This window comes from Ovis canadensis, chromosome 17 (assembly GCF_042477335.2).
Source record: "Ovis canadensis isolate MfBH-ARS-UI-01 breed Bighorn chromosome 17, ARS-UI_OviCan_v2, whole genome shotgun sequence".
Classification (NCBI taxonomy): Eukaryota; Metazoa; Chordata; class Mammalia; order Artiodactyla; family Bovidae; genus Ovis; species Ovis canadensis.
The window spans coordinates 16,678,721-16,703,762 of NC_091261.1; the positions used below are offsets into that span (position 1 = coordinate 16,678,721).

Sequence of the window (25,042 nt, forward strand, 5' to 3'; positions counted from 1 at the left end):
TACGGGGAAGAATCAGGATGAGAAGGTCTCTGAGGAACACGTCCCTGGCAGCGAGGCAAAAGGGACCAGAGACTTCATGCCAAAGGAACACTCCATACAAGGAAAAACGGACAAACTGAACCTCATCAAAATTTTAAAACCTTTTGCTATATAGAGGACTACATGGAGAAGATGAAAAGACAAGTTAAAGAATGCCTCCAGAGTACCTGCAAACTACGTATCTGATCTAGACTATTAAAGTGAAAGTGAAAGTTGCTCAGTCGGGTCTGACTCTTTGCAATCGCATGGACTACACAGTCCATGGAATTCTCCAGGCCAAAATACTGGAATGGGTAGCCTTTCCCTTCTCCAGGGGATCCTCCCAACTCAGGGATCGAACCCAGGTCTCCCACGTTGCAGGCAGATTCTTTACCAGCTGAGCCACAATGGAAGCGCAAGAATACTGGAGTGGGTAGCCTTTGCCTTCTCCAGGGGATCTTCCCAACCCAGGGATCGAACCCAGGTCTCCCACGTTGCAGGCAGATTCTTTACCAGCTGAGCCACAATGGAAGCCCAAGAATACTGGAGTGGGTAGCCTTTGCCTTCTCCAGGGGATCTTCCCAACCCAGGGATTGAACCCAGGTCTCCCACGTTGCAGGCAGATTCTTTACCAGCTGAGCCACATTGGAATCCCTAACACTCAGAAACTCAACAGTAACAAAATCAAATAATTCAATTAGAAAATGGTAAAAGACACAAGCCGAGATTTCACCAAAAAGGAAATACAAAAGGCAAACAAGCACATGGAAAGATGTTCAGCATCATTAGTTATCAGGGAAATATAAATGAAAACCACAATGACACATTACCACACACCTATCAGAAGAAACTAAACTAAAACAGTAACAAGGCTAAATGTTGATGGAATGCAGAGAGAAATTGGCTCATCCATCCACTGCTGTGAGAATGTGAAATGGTAATGCCTCTATGGAGAACAGTTTGGCAGGTTCTTTAAAGACTACACACTGAATTGCCACACAATCCAGCAAGTGACCTATTAGGGACTGGTCTCAGGGAAATGAAACTTACTCTCACACAAAAACTCATACACAAATGCTCATAGCAGCTTTATCCATAAAAGCCAAAAACTGGAATCAGCCCATATTTCCTTTAATAGGCAAATGGTTAAACAAGCTGTGGTCCATCCACACCATAGAGTATTCAGTTCAGTTCAGTTCAGTCGCTCAGTCGTGTCTGAATCTTTGCGACCGCATGAATTGCAGCACGCCAGGCCTCCCTGTCCATCACCAACTCCCAGAGTTCACCCAAACTCATGTCCATTGAGTCGGTGACGCCATCCAGCCATCTCATCCTCTGTCGTCCCCTTCTCCTCCTGCCCCCAATCCCTCCCAGCATCAGAGTCTTTTCCAATGAGTCAACTCTTCACATGAGGTGGCCAAAGTATTGGAGTTTCAGCTTTAGCATCAGTCCTTCCAAAGAAATCCCAGGGTTGATCTCCTTCAGAATGGACTGGTTGGATCTCCTTGCAGTCCAAGGGACTCTCAAGAGTCTTCTCCAACACCACAGTTCAAAAGCATCAATTCTTTGGTGCTCAGCTTTCTTCACAGTCCAACTCTCACATCCATACATGACTACTGGAAAAACCATAGCCTTGACTAGATGGACCTTTGTTGGCAAAGTCATGTCTCTGCTTTTGAATATGCTATCTAGGTTGGTCATAACTTTCCTTCCAAGGAGTAAGTGTCTTTTAATTTCATGGCTGCAATCACCATCTGCAGTGATTTCGGAGCCCCAAAAAATAAAGTCTGACGCTGTTTCCACTGTTTCCCCGTCTATTTGCCATGAAGTGATGGGACCAGATGCCATGATCATAGTTTTCTGAAACCACAGAGAATTCAGTTCAGTTCAGTCGCTCAGTCACGTCCGACTCTTTGCAACCCCATGAATCGCAGCATGCCAGGCCTCCCTGTCCATTACCAGCTCCTGGAGTTCATTCAGACTCATGTCCTTCGAGTCTGTGATGCCATCCAGCCATCTCATCCTCTGTGGTCCCCTTCTCCTCCTGCCCCCAATCCCTCCCAGCATCAGAGTCTTTTCCAATGAGTCAACTCTTCGCATGAGGTGCCCAAAGTACTGGAGCTTCAGCTTCAGCATCATTCCCTCCAAAAAAAAATCCCAGGGCTGATCTCCTTCAGAGTGGACTGGTTGGATCTCCTTGCAGTCCAAGGGACTCTCATGAGTCTTCTCAAACACCACAGTTCAAAAGCATCAATTCACTGGTGTTCAGCCTTCTTCACAGTCCAACTCTCACATCCATAAATGACTACTGGAAAAACCATAGCTTTGGCTAGGTGGACCTTTGTTGACTAAGTAATGTCTCTGCTTTTTAATACACTGTCAAGGTTTGTCATAGTTTTTCTTTCAAAGAGCAAGCGTCTTTTAATTTCATGGCTGCAGTCACCATCTGCACTGATTTTGGAGCCAAAGAAAATAAAGTCTCTCACTGTTTCCACTGTTTCCCCATCTATTTCCCATGAAGTGATGGGACCGGATGCCATGATCTTCGTTTTCTGAATGTTGAGCTTTAGGCCAACTTTTTCACTCTCCTGTTTCACTTTCATCAAGAGGCTTTTGAGTTCCTCTTCACTTTCTGCCATAAGGGTGGTGTCATCTGCATATCTGAGGTTATTGATATTTCTCCCGGCAATCTTGATTCCAGCTTGTGCTTCTTCCAGCCCAGCATTTCTCACGATGTACTCTGCATATAAGTTAAATTAGCAGGGTGACGATATTCAGCCTTGATGTACTCCTTTTCCAAATACGAACCAGTCCGTTGTTTCATGTCTGGTTCTAACTGTTGCTTCTTGACCTACATGCAAATTTCTCAGGAGGCAGGTGAGGTGGTCTGGTATTCCCATCTCTCAGAATTTTCACTGCATTTCCATGTCACTGCACAGGGCATTATTTCATTCTTTTTGTGGCAGGTAGCATTCCATTAAGATACGAACCACATCTTCTTTACCCATTCCACTGCTGATGGACATTGCGGTTGCTTCCCTGTCTTGGCTGCTGTGAGCAGCACTGCAATGAACACGGGCCCGGGTATCTTTCTGAATCACATTTTACTCCAGATATATGCCCAGTAGCACTGCTGGGTCGTATGGCAGCTTTGGTTTCAGTTTTTGAGAAACCTCCATACTGTTTCCCATAGTGGCTACACCAACTTACATTCCCACAACAGTGAGCCACACCCCTTCCTCTGCACCCTCTTCCGCACTTGTTATCTGTAGACTTTCTGAAGATGGCCATTCTGACTGGAGTGAGGTGGTACCCCACTGTACTTCTGATTTGCATTGCTCTAATAATTAGAGACACTGAACATCTTTTCATGCGCCTGCTGGGCATCTGTATATCTTCTTTGGAGGAATATTTATTTAGGTCTTCTGCCCATTTTGTGACTGTTGTTTTTTTGTCATTGAGTTTTACGAACTGTTTGTATATTTTGAAATTAAGCCCTTGATGGTCACAATAAAATTACAATATTTATGACTGGAAGATTAATGACTTGCCAGCAGTTAGGTATGGGAAGACGGGGGCTGGGAGGGCAACAGGAGGTGACATGGTTATAAAAGGGCACTAGGAGGAACGCTTGTGGTGTTGAAACTGCTCAGTGTCTTGACTGTGGTGGTGGACCCACAAACGCATACTGGTGGCACAAAACTCAATACAGTCATACGGGGACACACGAATGAGCACAAGCAAACCAGGGAGGATCTGAGGATGCTGTCAGTGCCAACATGCTGGTTATGCTGCTACAGTACACTTTTGCAAGAATATTTCCAATAGGGGAAAGCGGATAAAGTGTACAAGCAATGACTATTATTTCTTCCAACAGCATAAGAATTTACAATGCTCTCAATAAAATTTTCAATTAAACAAAGAAAGGGTCCGTGCCACGCTCCCAAGTGTTAGGTGAAATCAGGCACTGAATTCTTCCACTAAGAATACAAAATGGTACCACCTCTCTGGGGGACATTGAGAAATGCTATCAAAAGTGAGAAACGCATACATATCCTTTGACCCAACAATTCAGTTTTTAGGTTATTAACTGTAATAAATAATTTATGGCACATCAACATTTGGCTACAAGAACACTTCATTTCAGCAGTGCATTTTTAATAGTTAAAGACTAGAAACAAGTCAATGCGGTATGTCCACACCATGAAATTCTATCAAGCCAACAAAATAATCCTTGGGAGTAAAACGGCTGACCTGGAAAGACAGGCAAGATAGATGCTGATGCCCTGTAAATATTTATTCAACTCCTGCTCTGCATCAGGCACTGCTGTTGTACTGGGAAAGAAGTCGTGCCCAGTGGCACGGTCCCTGTATTCATTAAACTGTACGGTCTGAAGGCCTGCCCTCTACTGCAAGGAAGCAGGTGACAAAGCCCGATACATATATCTCTCTGGGTGATTACAAATACACACACACACGAACATATGGACGCACATACGTGTATCTATAATATAAATTCTGCAGGATACAACCTAAAATGTCAATAGTGGTTATTTCTGGCAAGTGGGATTGTGTGTGTATGTTTTATTTAATTTTATTTGTTTAAGAAAGGCAATGCCAAAGAATGCTCAAACTACCACACAATTGCACTCATCTCACACGCTAGTAAAGTAATGCTCAAAATTCTCCAAGCCAGGCTTCAGCAATACGTGAACTGCGAACTTCCAGATATTCAAGCTGGTTTTAGAAAAGTCAGAGGAACCAGAGATCAAATTGCCAACATCCGCTGGATCATCGAAAAAGCAAGAGAGTTCATGAAAAACATCTACTCTTGCTTTATTGACTACGCCAAAGCCTTTGACTGTGTGGATCACAATAAACTGTGGAAAATTCTGAGAGAGATGGGAATACCAGACCACCTGACCTGCCTCTTGAGAAACCTGTATGCAGGTCAGGAAGCAACAGTTAGAACTGGGCACAGAACAACAGACTGGTTCCAAATAGGAAAAGGAGTACGTCTAGGATGTGTATTGTCACCCTGCTTATTTAACTTCTATGCAGAGTACATCATGAGAAACGCTGGACTGGAAGAAGCACAAGCTGGAATCAAGATTGCCAGGAGAAATATCAGTAACCTCAGATATGCAGATGACACCACGCTTATGGCAGAAAATGAAGAACTAAAGAGCCTCGTGATGAAAGTGAAAGAGGAGAGTGAAAAAGTTGGCTTAAAGCTCAACATTCAGAAAACCAAGATCATGGCATACGGTCCCATCACTTCATGGCAAATAGATGGGGAAACAGTGGAAACAGTAGCTGACTTTATTTTTCTGTGCTCCAAGATTGCTGCAGATAGTGATTGCAGCCATGAAATTAAAAGACACTTACTTCTTGGAAGGAAAGTTATGACCAGCCTAGACAGCATATTAAAAAGCAGAGACATTACTTTGCCAACAAAGGTCCGTCTAGTCAGGGTTATAGTTTTCCAGTAGTCACGTATGGATGTGAGAGTTGGACTATAAAGAAAGCTGAGCGCCAAAGAATTGATGCTTTTGAACTGTGGTGTTGGAGAAGACTCTTGAGAGTCCCTTGGACTGTAAAGAGATCCAACCAGTCCATCCTAAAGGAGATCAGTCCTGGGTGTTCATTGGAAGGACTGATGCTGAAACTGAAACTCCAATATTTTGGCCACCTGATGCAAAGAGCTGACTCATTTGAAAAGACCCTGATGCCGGGAAAGATTGAAGGCAGGAGGACAAGGGGACAACAGAGGATGAGATGGCTGGATGGCATCACTGACTCAATGGACATGGGTTTGGGTGAACTCCGGGAGTTGGTGATGGACAGGGAGGCCTGGCGTGCTGCAGTTCATGGGGTCACAAAGAGTCGGACACGAGTGAGTGACTGAACTGAACCTCTATGTATTCTAAAATTCTACAATTAACAAGTTTCACTGGTATTAATTTTAACTACTAGGAGGAAAAAGGCTGGTTCCCAGAGTGCTTTTTTTTGTTTGTTTCCTTGTTTTCTTTTGATTTCTAATAAGGTATAATCAGAGTGAAATTTTTCTAAATCCTGATCCAAAGAACTCAAAGACCTCTTCAATTATCAGTATGAATGAAGGCAAGTTAACCAAACTTGATCACCTCAGGATAAAAATTGTGTTTGTTTGTAACAATTACATTTCCTCATACATTCACATTTGTAAGCAGTTTTGAGCCCTTTGTTTCTATTTCAGGAAGTTTGTACGGTTTCCTTTTGCTCATTTATTTTTCTTATAATAAAATAATACAGATACCTTCAGAAAAATATTTTAAGTACAGATGTGTAAAAAAATGTCAACCAGACAAAAATAACCACTTTAGGCCCTAGATATACTACTTTAAACTAATATATTTATATGCGTACTTGCTAGTTCACGTGTTCACTAATGGGGCTTCCCAGGTGGCGCAGTGGCCAATGCAAGAGACGGAAGAGACACAGATCCGATTCCTGGTTCCGGAAGATCCCCTGGAGGAGGAAATGGTAACCCGTCCCAGTATTCTTGCCTGAAAAATCGCATGGACATGGGAGTCCGGGGCAGTACAGCCAAGGAGACACGAGGAGTCGCCGTGACGGAGCACGCATGCACGTGCTCTCTAATGCTGTGGCCCAACAAGGAAGACCCACTCGTTTTTGGACTCCTCTAGACTTTCACTTTGGGGGAAGAATATCATTTTAACAGAAGATCAGAACAGAGGAATTACCTGTCAGTTAAATTAGAAATTTTACTTTGCCAATTTCACGTTAATTGCAGAATTTTGTTAGACCCACTAAGGCAAATATAAGATCATTTTTGTAGGGCTCTGTATTCAATTCAATGATCTTTATTTACCATTGTGAATTCTTATCTGACATTCCCAAATCTATTCCCTACAGAGATCAGCCTCCCTACCAGGAACTCACAGACTAAGACAGAGGTGGTCATTTCCTACTAACTACCTCAAGGGATAACGTGGGAATAAACGAGATCATGCAGAGTTCATGCACCTGCTTAAGGCACAATGCTGTAGCCCAGTGCCCATGACATATTAAATGGTCCAAATATGTTCACTATTAGGATTCTATCATAAGTAACTCAACTCTGATGCTGGGAGGGATTGGGGGCAGGAGGAGAAGGGGACGACAGAGGATGAGATGGCTGGATGGCATCACTGACTCGATGGACATGAGTTTGAATGAACTCCGGAAGTTGGCGATGGACAGGAAGGCCTGGCGTGCTGCAATTCATGGGGTCACAAAGAGTCGGACACGACTGAGCAACTGAACTCAACATAATGAAGATTTAAATTCCAATTATTTTTATCCTTATTTTTATAAATAAGAAACTGGGGTTCGCAAGGCTAGCCTTAGAACTCAGGCCTCCTGGATGCCAATCTGATATTTTTCTCTGACACTATTTTGTCTGTTGGCAGGTTTTCTCCAGTGAAGGTTAGAGACACCTTAATTCACACAGTTACCCTTAATCAGAGCAATCAGCAATTTGAGATTTAAGTTTACATGCTCAAAATATACTCAGCTTATAGATATCTGCCCGGTTAAATAATAATTCTCTAAAGCAGGTATTTTAAGTTACAGGCTAAAAGCAAATAGGTTTATACCCACCTCGGAAAATGCTGAATGATTGATTATAAATCTCTAGTCTGATCGAGGGTTTCTGATTGCATTAGACAGAGGGTATGAAGACTAATTAAAAATGCTCCTGCATTCATCACCGCTGATTACGCATAATCCATGGCTGGATGTACGAGCGTGCTGCCTTCTCTAAGATGACAGAGGAAACAGATGAATTTCCACTCAGAACTCCCAGAGGCTATCTGTCTCGATTTCAGGGTAAATGGGCTTTTCCTGAAAACCTAAATCACAAACAGAATGAGTCTGAAATCCCTGGACCAAATTTTACTATTCTATCTGAGAAGGGGCTGGACAGGTCTAATCACAAGACACACGATCAATAAATAATTACAGATAGATTGGTAAACAGGTCTATGGGCATACTTTAGGGATTCTTCAAAACTAATTTTTCTAGACACCTACATAATTGGAAGTCACAGTGTGTGCTGCAGTGAGCTAAAGGAAATGCATCCTATATGCCCCGAAAAACAGCCTTTCTGTGCACTCCAGACCCTGGTCCCCTCTTATATGCTCTCCAGCCCTACAGTGAGGGGCTTGGACTGGTCTCTCCCCAGCCCGTCAGGGCCACAATTATCATCTGACAGTCGGCAGCGTTGCAGTCACCCAGAGAAACGTCACCGAGGTGGAGCACTAACATCTAATAAGGCAAGGTGGGTGGTTCTGTCCTAGAAGGAAACCTCCACTCATGACACATCACACGTGCCAATCACGCCCCTGAGCTGAAAAAGGAAGGAAGGGAGGAGGCTGATGGCCAACCTGCCCTCTCCGCCTGCTCAGCAAGCATCCCCTACACCACTGCCCACAAGCGCAGACACACACACACACTCACACACACTCTCTCTCTCTCTCTCTCTCTCTCTCTCTCTCTCTCCCCCCCGCAACTCTGTCTAGGAAAGCCACCACCACCAGTTGCCTCTCTGACCTGATTCAGGAGCTAGAATCCTTAGCAAGCGCCAGGATGTGAGGGTACAAGAATCTACCCATTATGCTACCTAAACACACCCAAGCACTTAAGGAGCATTCACCCATCTTCTTCCAAGAGGCCCCTGGTCACCTCTGCACGTCTGCAGCGGGGGCAGCCGGGGGAGTACAAGAAGAAACGGTACCTGGTCCATGGAACCTGCACAAAGGAGAGCATGTGCGGAGAACTGGCTTAAAATCCAAAATCCGGTTGGATGAAGATATTTGTCAAGAGTAGCTTTTGATCTGCTTGATGTACAACGAACCGGAAAAAGGAAAATGGGTTTAAAATTATATAATCTGCATTAATAGCAAGGAAAAGACTTTTGAAATTAATGGTAATTCAACACAGCAACCATAAACCTAGGGTGGAAAAGGGAATAAATAATGAGACTCTGAGCCTGCAAAGTCATCCTAGGTTAAGCAATAAAAGAACAAAACCAAGAAGAGATACAGACCGAACTGTACCAAGAGTATTATGCAGCTGCGCAACCTCTGCTTCTTGAAAACAAACAGAAGTCAGCACTGAAGAACCCAATGGCACACATCCATGTACTCCGTGCTCCTTCCACATGAAGCGCCAGCAAGTGAGACTCACATTTTCTATTCTGTAACTTCCTCACACATCCCTAAATATATTCCCATGTTGATTTTTTTTGTTTTTTAATTCCTGCCTGTTTTACTTCATTCGCTTCTTTACACATCTCTCACTGGTCCCTGGCGATCCACATCAGTCCCAAGCTCGGTCCCTGTAGATATCAGTGTAATTTACGTAAGTATCAGTGGCCCTCTGTCTTCCCACTGTTGTTTTTAGTCGCTAAGTCATGTCCGATTCTTTGTGACCCCCTGGACTGCAGCATGCCAGGCTTCCCTGTCCTTCACCATCTCCCGAAGTTTGCTCAAACTCATGTCCATTGAGCCGGTGATGTCATCCAACCATCTCATCCTCTGTTGTCCCCTTCTCCTCCTGCCTTGAATCTTTCCCAGCATCAGGGTCTTTTCCAATGACTCAGCTCTTTGCATCAGGTGGCCAAAGTATTGGAGCTTCAGCTTCAGCATCAGTCCTTCCAATGAATATTCAGGATTGATTCCTTTAGCACTGACTGGTTTGATCTCCTTACAGTCCAAGTGACTCTCAAGAGTCTTCTCCAGCACCACAGTTTGAAAGTATCAATTCAACATACTCAACAAGTTCTACTCTGCACCAGGTTCAATGCTAAGTACAAGGCACACAATACTGAACAAGTCAAGCATGGGCTCTGTTCCTAAGCTGTGTGGAGTCTTTAAAGATGAGGCTTAGACATGAAACCAACAACCCCTTTGAGTTCTCACACACTTTTGACTCTTTCTTCTGATTCCCAAGGCACTAACTTCAACTTCTTCATTTCCATTATTCATGACCTTTAATGGCCCCCACAACAGTCATTGCCACATGAAAAATTCATTTTCTGACAGAGAGATTTAGCCAGATGGGTTCACAAGGCAAGAAGGAGGAAAATGCAGCAGAGGGATTCTATAAAAATCAGGGCCTCAAAAAGATGGTAGCGCCTCTAGCTCTGTCTTAGATGAACCCAGGATCTGAGCAGAGGCTACAGGCGGGCTGGGGGGCGGGGACAAACAGCAGAGACGCAGTGAGAAGCTCCCGCCCCTCACAGACGGAACCCGAGCCCTGAAAGTCTGGTCATTCGATCCTGATTACTTAATGAAAGTGTACACATCAGCAGATATTATGCCTGAGCATTACAAATGTCCCTAATTATGACCAAGCAGATGAAGGCCTTAAAAAAAAATCACACTTCACCTCACTGAAAGGGTTCCTGGCACACCACTAATTAAAACACCTCAGTTCCCACCCACATTAGAAACAGGGTAATTACCCCCATGCGAAATGTGCTTCATAACACTTGAAATGCTTCAAATCCTAGGATGACAACAGAATATAAACAAAAAGACCAGAGATTAATAATAAGGCTTCTCTGTCCGTGGCTCTGCTGATGCAGCTCAGAGTTAAGAGCTCCCCCCTTTGGGAACAGGGAGCATTAACAGTCCCCAGAAGAAAACCCATGGTTATCATTACAATAATATTCAGTTCAGTCAGTTCAGTCGCTCAGTCATGTCCGACTCTTTGTGACCCCATGAATCGCAGCACGCCAGGCCTCCCTGTCCATCACCAACCCCCGGAGTTCACTCAGACTCACGTCCATCGAGTCTGTGATGCCATCCAGCCACCTCATCCTCTGTCGTCCCCTTCTCCTCCTGCCCCCAATCCCTCCCAGCATCAGGGTCTTTCCAATGAGTCAACTCTTCGCATGAGGTGGCCAAAGGACTGGAGTTTCAGCTTTAGCATCAGTCCTTCCAAAGAAATCCCAGGGTTGATCTCCTTGCAGTCTAAGGGATTCTCAAGAGTCTTCTCCAACACCACAGTTCAAAAGCATCAATTCTTCGGCACTCAGCCTTCTTCACAGTCCAACTCTCACATCCATACATGACCACAGGAAAAACCATAGCTTTGACTAAACGGACCTTAGTCGGCAAAGTAATGACTCTGCTTTTCAATATGCTATCTAGGTTGGTCATAACTTTCCTTCCAAGCAGTAAGCGTCTTTTAATTTCATGGCTACAGTCACCATCTGCAGGGACACCTAATTTTTTTTGAGTCATTACTATGTGCCATGCCTGTGAAGTGAAGTGAAGTCGCTCAGTCGTGTCCGACTCTTCGAGACCCCATGGACTACCAGGCTCCTCTGTCCATGGAATTTCCCAGGCAAGAGTACTGGAGTGGGTTGCCATTTCTGTACTAAGTGCTTTGTTACATGACCCAAGCTCAGAGAGACTGCATAACTTGCCAAAGGTCACCCAGACAGGATGTGTCAGAATATGGGACCAAACCCCAGTCTTCCTGGCTCCAAAATTCATACCATTCATCACTACACTGCCACTAAAGAGTAATGTTGAAGGAAGGGACAGGGGCAGGAAAGAGAAGGAGCTGGCAACTACAAACAGCTTTCTTTTTCCAAAGCTCAGTTTACGAGATTAAATATCATCAGAGCCACAGAAGTTGAAGGCTCAACCACTACAGAAGCCCAAGCAGAATTCCAAAGAATTCCCCAAAGAAGTATCAGAAAACCTGCCTTCTCATCCAAGGCCGGTAAAATCTGAACAAAGCGAAATAGCATGAGGATAAAAGTGATTCATCAAAAAGGTGTCTCTGAGGGACTTCCCTCGTGGTCCAGGGGTTAAGAATCCACTGTGCAATGCAGGGGATGCAAGTTTGGTCCCTGGTCAGGAAACTAAGATGCCATAACTTTCGGGGCCACTAAGCCTGCACCACAACTACTGAGCCTGCGCACTCTGGAGCCCAGGAACCACAACAAGAGACCTGTGTGCCCCAACTAAGACCCGATGCAGCCACACACACACACACACACACACACGAGAAGGTGTCCAGGAACCACAACTAGAGACCTGTGTGCCCCAACTAAGACCCGATGCAGCCAAACACACACACACACACACACACACACACACACGAGAAGGTGTCCAGGAACCACAACTAGAGACCTGTGTGCCCCAACTAAGACCCGATGCAGCCAAATAAATACACACACACACAACTACTGAGCCTGCGCACTCTGGAGCCCAGGAACCACAACAAGAGACCTGTGTGCCCCAACTAAGACCCGATGCAGCCACACACACACACACACACACACACGAGAAGGTGTCCAGGAACCACAACTAGAGACCTGTGTGCCCCAACTAAGACCCGATGCAGCCAAACACACACACACACACACACACACACACACACGAGAAGGTGTCCAGGAACCACAACTAGAGACCTGTGTGCCCCAACTAAGACCCGATGCAGCCAAATAAATACACACACACACAACTACTGAGCCTGCGCACTCTGGAGCCCAGGAACCACAACAAGAGACTTTTGTGCCCCAACTAAGACCTGATGCAGCCAAATAAACACACACACACACACACACACACACACGAGAAGGTGTCTCCCTGAGGTAGAGCCGTCAGCTATCCAGGGAACAAGGACTGTGTACACGTACACACACACACACCACACACACACACACACACACACATAAAAAGAGATGTCCAGGAACCACAACAAGAGACCTGTGTGCCCCAACTAAGACCCAATGCAGCCTAATAAACACACACACACACACACACATGAGAAGGTGTCCAGGAACCACAACTAGACAGCCTGTGTGCCCCAACTAAGACCTGATGCAGCTAAATAAATACACACACACACACACATAAGAGGTGTCTCCCTGAGGTAGACCCATGAGCTGTCCAGTAACCGAGGACTGTGTACACACACACACACACACACACACACACAAGAAGAGATGTCCAGGAACCACAACAAGAGACCTCTGTGCCCCAACTAAGACCCGATGCAGCCTAATAAACACACACACACGCACATATGAGAAGGTGTCTCCCTGAGGTAGAGCCATGAGCTGTCCAGGGAACAAGGACTAGGTACACACACACACACACACACACTCACAGACACACACACACACACATATAAGAGGTGTCTCCCTGAGGGAGAGCCATGAGCTGTCCAGGGAACACGGACTGTGCGCCTGCTGCGTGCTGTCACCACACTACTGCCCTGCTCACAGGCCCCAGGCTCCTCCCCGTGCCTGAGGTAAGGGGCAAACCCCTCAACAAGGACAAGAACCTGCACACTGTGAAGGGAAAACGAGCAGGGCTGGCAGGATCTGCCTCCAGGTTCCTCAGCTCGGTCAAGACTGCTCCGTGTGAGAGCCCTCCCAACCCGGCCCCTGGTTCAGCTGGATTACAGCAGGAACAGTTACTGCTGTTCACTGCTCGGTCACATCTGACTCTGCTCACTCAGCCATGTCTGACTCTTGGCTAGCTCGGTCGTGTCCAGCTCTTTGCGACCCCATGGACGGCAGCACATCAGGTTTCCCTGTCCCTCCCAGAGTTTGTTCAAACTCATGTCCATTGAGACAGTGATGCCATTCAACCATCTCATCCTCCGTCACGCTCTTCTCTTGCCTGGTACAATGGGAACAGTACCAGCTTCAAAACACTGAGTTTGAAATATTTCTTTTCAACACAGAAAACTCACAATCTTTCTTATCAGCTCTTTTCCTTGAGAGGAAAAAACTCATGGCCCCTGTACCTCCAAGAACAAGAAAGGGCCGACACAATTCATCGAGTTTCAACAGGGCCTTGCCTCATCTTTGAAGAACTCAGAAGTAAAAAAAAAAAAACACACATCATGGCCTAGTGGAGTCTTATAAATCTAGCTTCAAATCCCAGCTCTGCCACCTACTAAGTCGATAGTTTTAAGCACAGTACTTTTGGCCCCAATTTCCTCAGTTTCAAAACAGGGATAATAAACTCCATCTTATCAGAATCTTGTGGGTGTTAGGTGAGAGCGGACTTTTTACCCCACTGGGGTGATTGCCCTGCCTAAGCTCCTTCTAAAGCAAACTGGTAATATTCCCAACCACTGTTTGGGGACAGCCCTTGGCAATGATTTTCTGCACACATGCGCACATATGGGTGCACACGCGTGCGCACACACACACACACACACACTCCATCCACCAAAATCTGAGAATCTGACAGGACCAGGAGTGGGAACTTGATCTAAATGCAGCTAATCCCCATACTGGCCTTCAACCATGGTTTAATCTCAGAGATGACGGTTAATTAGCTCAGCCACTCCAATTCTCTTGGAGGGTTGAACTTGGAAGCAGAGCTTGCTGCCAGCAGGGAGTGAAGCAGACAGACCCCAAGACAGAGGAGGGAGTTGGAGAGTAGCGGGGTTAACGGTGAGGGCGGACATCCAGAATGACACTCCACAGCCCCTCAGCAGAGGCTTCCAGAGCCGGTGGGGATCCAAACACCTTCTAATTCCAGTCTCTGGCGGCCCAGTTCCCCGCCCTTCCTGCAGGGGGCTGTTCCCTTTTTCCCTCGGATCTAACAACAAACTTTCTATGACCTGAAGTTCCTTGTGAGCAGAGGTAACAGGTTAGGAGCCTGCATCCATCTGAGAGAGAGACGGAGAACCATTCACCAGACAGCTTCATAGGGCCTCGCTGAGCAGACTGGGAGAAAGGACACAATTCCTCTGACAAAGAAAGGTTTCAGAAGCCTTTCGGAGACCCAGGCCAGGCAAGGAAACAACCCCGGGGAGGGCGCCCCCGTTATGAGAGGTATAAGATGCCTTCAAGAAGGTCCGGGAAGTGAAACACCAAGTCACGTCCCAAAGCCCTCACACCTCCGCCACCACTGAGGGGAGGATAATACTTTCAGTGCGTCTTGGGCTTGAAATGAGGAGCAAGGCTGCTGGTTTTCTGTTTGGGATAAATTTTTATTATGGCATTGAAAAACACAAAGCAGACTACGCAAGCCCCCTCAAGATACAAACCGAAACAAGACCGAAAAGTCTCAGAGCAAAGCCTCCCTCCTCTCTCCACCCGAATACATAACTTAGACAATGACATTCCAAATAACGTGCTGCATCGATCACACAGGAGCCACTGCACGAAGCCTTTCCCGACTCCCGTCTCCTCCAGCCTGGCCTCCAACCGGGGTCCCTTTCCATTTATCGTTTATTTTATTATCTGGCTTGCAAGTCAATCTGTTCCATTTCATGTTTCTGTTTTAAATATGCGAGTTGTAGGTTTCAACAGCATGGACAAGGGGCTGCAGCCGACACCCTGACGTACATTTCACAGCAACCCACTACAGGCTCTCTCTCCAATCCGCACGTAAGAGAGCAGAGGCGTTTGCTGCATATTTAAGACAAGCAGCAGACAAGCACTTCTGACACACCAAACTTGAGGGAGACAGGGGTACACCAGCAGGTCAACGTGTAATTTATCCAGATTTACTTTTCCTCGGTCCCTGGTGGCTCAGATGGTAAAGACTCTGCCTGTAACGCGGGAGACCCAGGTTCAATCCTTGGGTCGGGAAGAACCCCTGGAGAAAGGAACGGCTACCCATGCCAGTGTTCTTGCCTGAGAAACCCCATGGACAGAGGAGGCTGGCGGGCTACACACCCTCTTTGTCTACAGGGTCACAAAGAGTTGGACACGACTGAGCAACCAGCACACTTTTCCTCAGACCACTACTCAGCTGAGCTTGAAAACTGTTGTTCCTGAGAGCTTTTCTTTCAGCCACCAAAAGACCAAGGTTCAAAGCAGCTGCGGATTTGACAAAGGATTCACTTCTCATGGGTGGGAATGAACAGAAAAACCCAGCTCTGAAGCCACTGGCGAGGATCCATCCGATATGTTATGGGAAATCCCTGGGATAACACTCAGGCCTCTGTTTCGAGCTCCATGGATTTCAGCCTATTCACTCAGCACACAAGATTCACTGCCTTCCTGGCACTGAAAGGCAACAGCTCAAGGTGATGAGCAGTGAATCACAACAAACGTCACTGAGTGTTCTCTTGCAGCCTATAAATAAAATCAGAATCTCTGAGGTCTGAACATCTCAAGGTTATTCATTTCTAAACCACTCTGGGAAGGATAAACACGTAGTCAAAAGACAGGTGGTTTATGATGAACAAAATTTCTTAATGCCTAAAAATTCCCATTTTAATTCTCAGGGACATTATACTCAAGTATTGTAGACCTTCAACGTTTTACTCCCCATGTCACCCTCCCGAAGTTCCTTTTCCCAGCAAGGTTTGGAAAGTAACAGAAGTGAGCAACAAAACCACAGCTGCAAGGAAAAGCTTGGGTTCTGAATTATTTTTAAACGATTAAGTGGATAAGGTGGGTTGAAGAGATCTAATTCCTTATTACGCCACAACGAAACTTCAAAACATTTACCCAACAAATGGTACATAACATTTCAGGGATCTGGGTCACTTTAAGCAGGGGTTATCAATTTGTTGGGAGTATCTGCCTAGGCCCTCTCCTCTGACCCCAAATCCTCCAGTTCAAGGGGGAGACCTGCAGCCAAGTTGGTGTTTAGGTGAGCCTGGCTGCCCTGCTCACCTGTGCTGACTGGGTTGAGCCCATCACATTTTCTCCTCTAGGAATTTAAATCAGGACTGGAAAATGCTAAATGAGTTTCTCTAGTTGCTTCCATCACTGGGACACAAACTCAGGAGATATAAAGCAGCCCAGTTTAGCTACAAGGAACAAAAGCCAGTTCAGGAAGAGAAAGAAAGTGCTGAGCAGGCATTCCTATTCCTGGTCTGAGGACAGGTTCAGCTGAAGTTCCTTAAGGTACCAGACACCTTTAGATAAATTTCCCCTTTTATTTACTCTGGCTTGCCAAGTGGCACAAGTGGTAAATAACCTGCCTACCAATGCAGGAGACATAAGAGACCCAGGTTCAATCCCTGGGTTGGGAAGATCCCCTGGAGAAGGAAATGACAACCCACTCCAGTATTCTTGCCTGAGAATTCCCATGGACAGAAGAGCTTGGTGGGTTACAGTCCACGGGGCTGTAAAGAGTCGGACACGACTGAAGCAACGCAGTGCACAGAGGTTTCTCTTGATGTCGAGCTATTTCAGTCGGGGCTAGGGCTGCAGCAGCATAAGCACAGGGTAAGTAATACTAGAGTCATCCTTCAGCAAGTGAAAACAGAATAAGATATTCATCGGAATTCAGAGTCGGAAAACCAACTCTGATCAAAAAAGATGGAGCTGACAAGTCATTTGAGAATTTGATTCCTACTTCTGTCACGTATTTATTATAGCGTCTGGGGTCAAAATCGAAGAGCCTCAAGTTTCCATGTATCAAGTGGGAAACACCTCCCTTCCAGGGTCAATCCTTGCTGTCCTCCCTGTCCCCAGCCGCACTGACACGCAGCAGCAGCCAGCATCTCTTGCGTCTCCCCTTGAGTGTTAATTTGCTCACGTTAAGCTCTTTCTCAAAACCCTGCAGTGGCTTGCAACTGCTTGACGTGTCAAATTAAAACACCCAACAAACTGCTGCACCCATTGGTTTTGCGTTATCCAATCACTGTCACAGCCCATTAAGCCTCAGCTCGCAGCCGGCCCTAGAGTCAGCCCTTGTGTTCACCATCCCACAGTCACTCCAAGCTGAAAGCATGGTGCTTGCTAGTGCTTCCTCTTGGAAACAACACTTTATACCAGTCATCTTTTAATTTCTATAGGTTGGATTCCTTCTCTATATAATAAGGAGGCTGGGACTTGACCACTGGCTTTTAGTGTTTTTTTTTCTGCTTTAACTCATATAAGATATGTGACAAGAATACAAAAAAAATTACATTATAACGTAGGAAAACAAGATAACCTATGTCATACTAACTGAATAGAATACCCAGAAAGAGATTGCTATTGGCTCGGCTGGCACCGTGGCAGAGGCAGGACACGAGCTAAGCCGTGAGGCGAGGAAGGTCACAGATCAACAGAAGGATGTGTGCTTACATCACTTACATGTCAGTTGCTGACAAACGGTGTTAACAAATGGTGTTAACCTTTAAGAAAAACTCACATGAAGAGACTGTACTGGGAAGGAGGAAGAAAGGAACTATTCTAAAAATCTATCAAACACTTATTGAGAAAGGTGTCTAAAAGGCAAAAGAGAGTGCTAAAGGCGGAACCCAGAAGTGAGCGGAAGCCGTCCACGGCGTCTAACCTCTGAGACCAGGGACCACAGCTGCTTTGCTCACACTGTACTCCCAAACCCTAAGGGCCCCTTGCTGAACACTCAACAAACACTTCTCGAGAGAATACACAAATATACCCCATACCTTTAAGGACTTATGGTTTTTTTAACGGAGAATAAAAGAAAGAGACTGTGTTCTCCTTCCTCCCCAAGATTCCTAACAAACATGGACTCAAATTCACTTAAAGACAGTCCTCCTAGGGATAACAGAGAAACGAACATAAACCTCACACAATAACCATTTCACACAATAGATGATCAAATCCCACCATGTTAACAAGTGAGCGAACCTGTCACTTGTCTCATCCTCTAGGCTGATGTATTAGCCAAGGAAGAGCCTCTTAATAAAAAAGAGTAAGTCCCTCCACAGAGGGAAGCCCAAATCTCCTGATACACAGGCGGCCCTTCGCACCATCAGTTTGCAGTTGGTCGAATCTGCGGATGCTGGAACCCTGGTTCAGAGGGTGGGCTATACAATGGCCATTTTATTAAAGGGACTGAAGCGTCTGTGGGTTCTGGTATCAGCGGGGCGTCATGGAGCCAGTCCCTCATGATACCGAGGGACAACTGTATATACTCATTTGTTTCAAAGTGCTACATCCTCTTACGCTGATTTTCCTCTCCAACTGCCTCAACTATAGGCAACAGTCACGGGCAAGATCCGTGCAGTCCAAATGACAAACAGTTCCCTTAAACCAAATGTATTACCATAGCAACAAAGGGGCCACATTTGCCACTCTCTACCTGCCACACCCGATCAATTATTTAACATGCCCGCACTACAGCGACACCGTATAAAACGATCGTGCTTATTAGCAGCAAGAGTCAGCTCTGGGGAAAACCACAACATCAGACAGCTAAACTGGTCACAAACCAAACACACGCACACACACAAACCCACCTTGACGGTGATGCCAGATGTCACAGTGCAAAGGGAAGACAGAGAACTAAATGTCCTTAAATTTCAGCTTCCACTTTAGAAAGATATGAGCACCCAAATCCCCCAGTTCTTTTTTTCCTTAAAAAAGAGAAAGGCATAAAATGACTTTATAAATAAAATGACTCTAGCAATGTTATCAAAAGCTGCTGGAAACAGGATGATTAGATGAGAAGATCAGAGAGCCAAGGGTGAGATTTATCTTACACTTTTATGGTTCTGGCTTTGGTTTTTGTTCTGTCCCAGGTTCTGGCTCATCTCTCGTTAGGAAAACAAGCAGGGGACTGGAAAATTGGATACTGAAGGAGGGTGTGCACAGCAGCCGGAAGCCAGCTGGGACCGTCCTCTCACCCAGCCTGGGGAAACCTCTACTGACTGCCCCCAGGGAGATTCCTGAACAGAAAACTGAGCATACCCCCCTGGCTCGGTGGGAAAGTAATGTGTCTCTCATCAAGAATAATCAGAGATTAAGTTCATGCAGGACTCCTGCAACTCACACACCAAAACCTCAAGGCCACCACAGCCACACCTAACAATCTACCTTACGCCATCCGGTGGGTTTCACCCAGACAGGGGCCGGGTTAGGGTGGCCCCTGTGCCCCTGTTCACAATGCCCTGGGAACAAGGCTGTCCTTGAAAGCTGCAATTCGCGCTGCAGCTGGAATGCAGGATAAATGGCTTTGACTGACTACGTTATGGTCTTTCTTGTCACCCCTTGGAAAGAAGAGGAAAGAGGGAAGATTCTAACATATTTATATTAAACCACAGTCTGATAATGAAGTGAAAGTCGCTCAGTCGTGTCTAACACTTTGCAACCCCATGGATGATACAGTCCATGGAATTCTCCAGGCCAGAATACTAGAGTGTGGGGTAGCCTTTTCCTTCTCCAGCAGATCTTCCTGACACATAAATCAAACCGGGGTCTCCTGCTTTGCAAACAGATTCTTTACCAACTGAGCTATCAGGGAAGCTTCACTTTCTGATAATGAAATTTTCACACAAACAAGAGTTCACACTTGGCTAAAAATACCTGACACGACTCAGGAAGGAAATCTCTGATAACTGACAGATGAGAAAGCGTATATAAAAGTTTGAAGAACCCATTTATACAGGGAGTTCCTATGACGCTCTCCTAGATAGAGTCTGTTATTTTTCTGTTTTGCCAAGATCTAGCTTGCCAAGAGCTACAGCTGGCAAACTTTTATTCTAGACTACAGAACTGACTTAATAATTTATGAAGACTCTAGTTTTCTATTACATTAGACTTTCCACCACAGATATTAGCCTTTATTATTGTAAACACAAGAAAACCTCTTAAAAAACATTATGATGCACAATTACTTCTCTGTCCACTTGCGGAAAAAAACTAAAATTATGAAAACATGGGAAAAAATCAAATATTCACCCCTAATAACCGTTTTTTCCTTTTAAATCTATCTTCCCCAAGAAAAGCATCAAAAATACTGAAAATGATGTCTAGGGTGGCCTATTCCCCACAAATTGCTGCTGCTGCTGCTAAGTCGCTTCAGTGTGACCCCATAGAAGGCAGCCAACCAGGCTCCTCTGTTCCTGGGATTCTCCAGGCAAGAACACTGGAGTGGGTTGTCATTTCCTTCTCCAAAGCATGCATGCATGCTAAGTCGCTTCAGTTGTGTCCAACTCTGTGTGACCCCATGGACAGCAGCCCACCAGGCTCCTCTGTCCACAGGATTCTCCAGGCAAGAATACTGGAGTGGGTTGCTACTTCCTTCTCCAAGATAAAGACTGCTGCTGCTGCTGCTGCTAAGTCGCTTCAGTCGTGTCCGACTCTTAGCGACCTCATGCTCCTGTAAGTGAATAAATTATCAAGTAAAGGAGCAAAGAGTTTAGAGACACTTTACACAGTGGTCCAACTTTATTTATAGACCTACATAAAATAAGAACACATGCCTTGAGGGTCATTTACACAACTAAAAGTCTTGCTGTTTACCATATGAAAAAGCTTAACGTGGATAACCTCTCATATCTGACAGTACACAGGACAAGAGTTATGACTGCTGTTCCGTCTCTGTAATTGAGTGAATGCCTTTAGACAACTGATCAAATATCTGCCTCTCATTTTCAGTAACTTGACATGCATGCAATTTCATGTTTACAACATATTATGGGACCCATGGAGAACGGTACGTTCTAAGAAAGTCCTTTTTAAGCTTTTAGTCTTTCTGCTTCTCTACTCTGATAATTTTGGTTGACAACATAAGAGAGGTGACCCATAAATGACATTTAGAAGCAAAGTGGACATTCTTCTCGCAGCTGTGCAGTAAGCACTCTACCTTCTTGCCAACAGCAGACACTCTCACTTGTCACAGAACGAAAGATCAGAATACACTGTGGAAAGCCAACGATAGTGTTGAACTTGTGCACATTTGCCTTCAGTTTTGTTTATAAATTATTTCTGCCACTTGCAACTTAAAGAATCAAAGATTAAACAACATAAGTAATGTGCATCACATTTTTTATTGAAGTTTAGCTGATATACAATATTACATCAGTTACAGGTGTATAGTGAGTCATAATTTTTAAAGGCTATGCTCTGGTTATGGTTATTTAAAATACTGTCTACATTCTCTGTGTTGTATATCTTTGCAGCTCACTTTACATGTAACAGTCTGTACATCTTACCCCACTACCCTACGGTCCCTCACCCTTCTCTCTCCCCACTAATAACTACTGTTTTGTTCTGCGACTCCGTTTCTTTTCTCTTATATTTACTAGCTCGTTTTATTTTTTTAGATTCAACATATAAGGAATATCATATAGTATTTGTCTTTCTCTGATGTCTTTCACTTGGCAAGAAAACGATTTTAAATAGCAAAACACTATAAACTTCAAAATGCCCAACAAAAGCAAACTGATTCTATATAATTATAGACATTCATACAACATACAACTATTAAAAGTGGTACAACACAAGAGTAATCAAAGTAGATTAATGGAACAGAACAGAGGGTCCGAAAAGCACACCCTCACGAATATGGTCCAAACTGTCAACAAATGCGTCAAGGCAATCCAACTGTTCAGTCATGTCCCACTCTGGGACTACGTGAGCTACAGCACACCAGGTTCCCTTCTTCTTCCCTGTCTCCCACAATTTGCTCAGATTCATATCCACTGAGTCAGTGATGCGATCCAACCATCATCATCTGCCACCCCCTTCTCCTCTTACCTTCAGTCTTTTCCAATGAGTCAGCTCTTTCTATCAAGTGGCCAAAATATTGGAGCTTCAGCTTCAGCATCAGTCCTCCCAATGAATATTCAGGGTTGATCTCCTTTACCATCTAACGCTTTGATCTCCGAGCAGTCCAAGGGACTCTCAAAAGTCTTCTCCAGCACAATTCAAAAGCATCAATTCTTTGGCACGCAGACTTCTTTACGGTCCAACGCTCACATCCGAAAATGACTACTAGAAAAACCACAGCTTTGACGATACGGACCTTGGTTGGAAAAGTGATCTCTCTGCTTTTTAATACACTATCTAGATTTTTCATAGCTTTCCTATCAAGGAGCAAGTGTCTTTTAATTTTATGGCTGCAGTCACCATCTCCAGCGATTTTGGAGCCAAACAAAATAAAGTCTGTCACTGTATGCATTGTTTTCCCATCTATTTGCCATGCAGCGATGGGACCAGATGCCATGATCTTATTTTTTTTAATGTTGAGCTTTAAGCCAACTTTTTCACTCTCCTCTTTCACTTTCACCAAGAGGCTCTTTAGTTCTTCTTCGATTTCTGCCATAGAGGTGGTGTCATCTGTATATCTGAGGTTATTGATATTTCTCCCGGCAATCTTGATTCCAGCTTGTGCTTCTTCCAGCCCATCGTTTCTCATGATGTACTCTGCATTTAAGTTAAATAAGCAGGGTGACAATATACAGCCTTGACATATGCTTTTTCCTTTTTGGAATCAGTCTGTTCCATATCCAGTTCTAACTGTTGCTTCCTGCCCTGCATACAGGTTTCTCAAGAGGCAGGTCAGGTGGTCTGGTATTCCCATCTCTTTCAGAATTTTCCACAGTTTATTGTGATCCACACAGTCAAAGGCTTTGGCATAGTCAATAAAGCAGAAATAGATGTTTTCTAGAGGTCTCTCGCTTTTTCGATGCTCCAGGGGATGTTGGCAGTTTGATCTCTGGTTCCTTTGCCTTTTCTAAAACTAGCTTGAACATGTGGAAGTTCACGGTTCATGTATTGCTGAAGCCTGGCTTGGAAAACTCTGAGCATGACTTTACTCGCATGTGGGTACAACTGTGCCCTAGTTTGAACATTCTTTGGCCATTGCCTTTCTTTGGGATTGGAAAGAAAACTGACCTTTCCCAGTCCTATGGCCACTGCTGAGTTTTCCAAATTTGCTGGCATATTGAGGGCAGCACTTTCACAGCATCATCTTTCAGGATTTGAAATAGCTCCACTGGAATTCCATCACCGCCACTAGCTTTGTTTATAGTGATGCTTCCTAAGGCCCACTTGACTTCACATTCCAGGATGTCTGGCTCTAGGCTGGTGATCACACCATCATGATTACCTGGGTCATGACACTCTTTTTTGTACAGTTCTTCTGTGTATTCTTGGCACCTCTTCTTAATAACTTCTGCTTCTGTTAGGTCCATACCATTTCTGTCCTTTATTGAGCCCATCTTTGTGTGAAATGTTCCCTTGATATCTCTAATTTTCTTGAAGAGATCTCTAGTCTTTCTCATTCTATTGTTTTCCTCTATTTCTTTGCACTGATCACTGAGGAAGGCTTTCTTATCTCTCCTTGCTGTTCTTTGGAACTCTGCATTCAAATGGGCATATCTTTCCTTCTCTCCTTTGCTTTTTGCTTCTCTTCTTTTTACAGCTATTTGTAAGGCATCCTCAGACAGCCATTTTTCTTTTCTGCATTTCCTTTTCTTGGGGATGGTCTTTATCCCTGTCTCCTGTACAACGTCACGAACCTCTGTCTATAGTTCATCAGGCACTCTATCAGCTAATAGTAGAACCTAAATAATCAGCATAGGTTCTAACTGTTAAATTACTTCAGCCATGCTATAAATTTTTCATGATAAAACTCTTCATAATATTGAAAAACATGATGTTAAAAGTTTATTTTTTTGCTTTTATTTTTAGTTGGGGGGAAATTGCTTTACAATGTTGTGTTGGTTTTTGTCATACAACAACACAAATCAGTCATGATTATACATTTTATCACCTCCCTCTTACATCTCCCTCCCATCGTCCTTCCCACCCTTCTAGGTCATTGCAAAGCACCAGGCTGGGCTCTCTGTGATTTATAACAACTTCTCACAGCAATCTTCTGAAAGTGTATTTACTGACATGGAAAGATTGTGTGTATATACACACACACACGTATAGTTAAATATAAACAGTAAGATATAAAATAGCATCTATAAAATTACTGTATTCTAGTTTTTTTAAAGGTAAACATATGCACAGAAAAAGGGCTGGAAAGATAACCACAATTTGCAGGTTGGTAACTATATTCTAACTCTATTTCACAGAGAGACGATGTATTCTCCACTTGTAAGATAACAAAGCACTGACGGCCCCCCAGATTCACCTAGGCTACCTTATTTATAATGCTGAACTGAACAGCACATATGTATTTCACAGTGAATGAAGTGCTCCTTCCAGATGCCGCAGCCAGTGAGGTTTCGGGTCTCTTTTCATGTGTTTCCAAATACCCTGAATATATCTCTGCCACAGAGATATATCGCGTCTGATTCTCACAACACTACGGACCACAG

The 25,042-nt window shown here is 44.6% G+C and overlaps 1 protein-coding gene across 3 annotated transcripts in view; it reads right to left on the minus strand.

The window, feature by feature from the left end:
* FHIP1A (FHF complex subunit HOOK interacting protein 1A) overlaps positions 1-25,042 on the minus strand; it is a 296,802-nt gene that overhangs the window by 152,918 nt on the left and 118,842 nt on the right. Inside the window, exon 3 of one of the 3 annotated variants that reach the window (XM_069556707.1) lies at positions 19,226-19,342. The exons of the other annotated variants lie outside the window; for them this stretch is intronic. The gene's annotated coding sequence lies outside the window, so the exon portion shown is untranslated. The remainder of the gene's footprint in view (positions 1-19,225; positions 19,343-25,042) is intronic. 3 annotated transcript variants of the gene reach the window in all.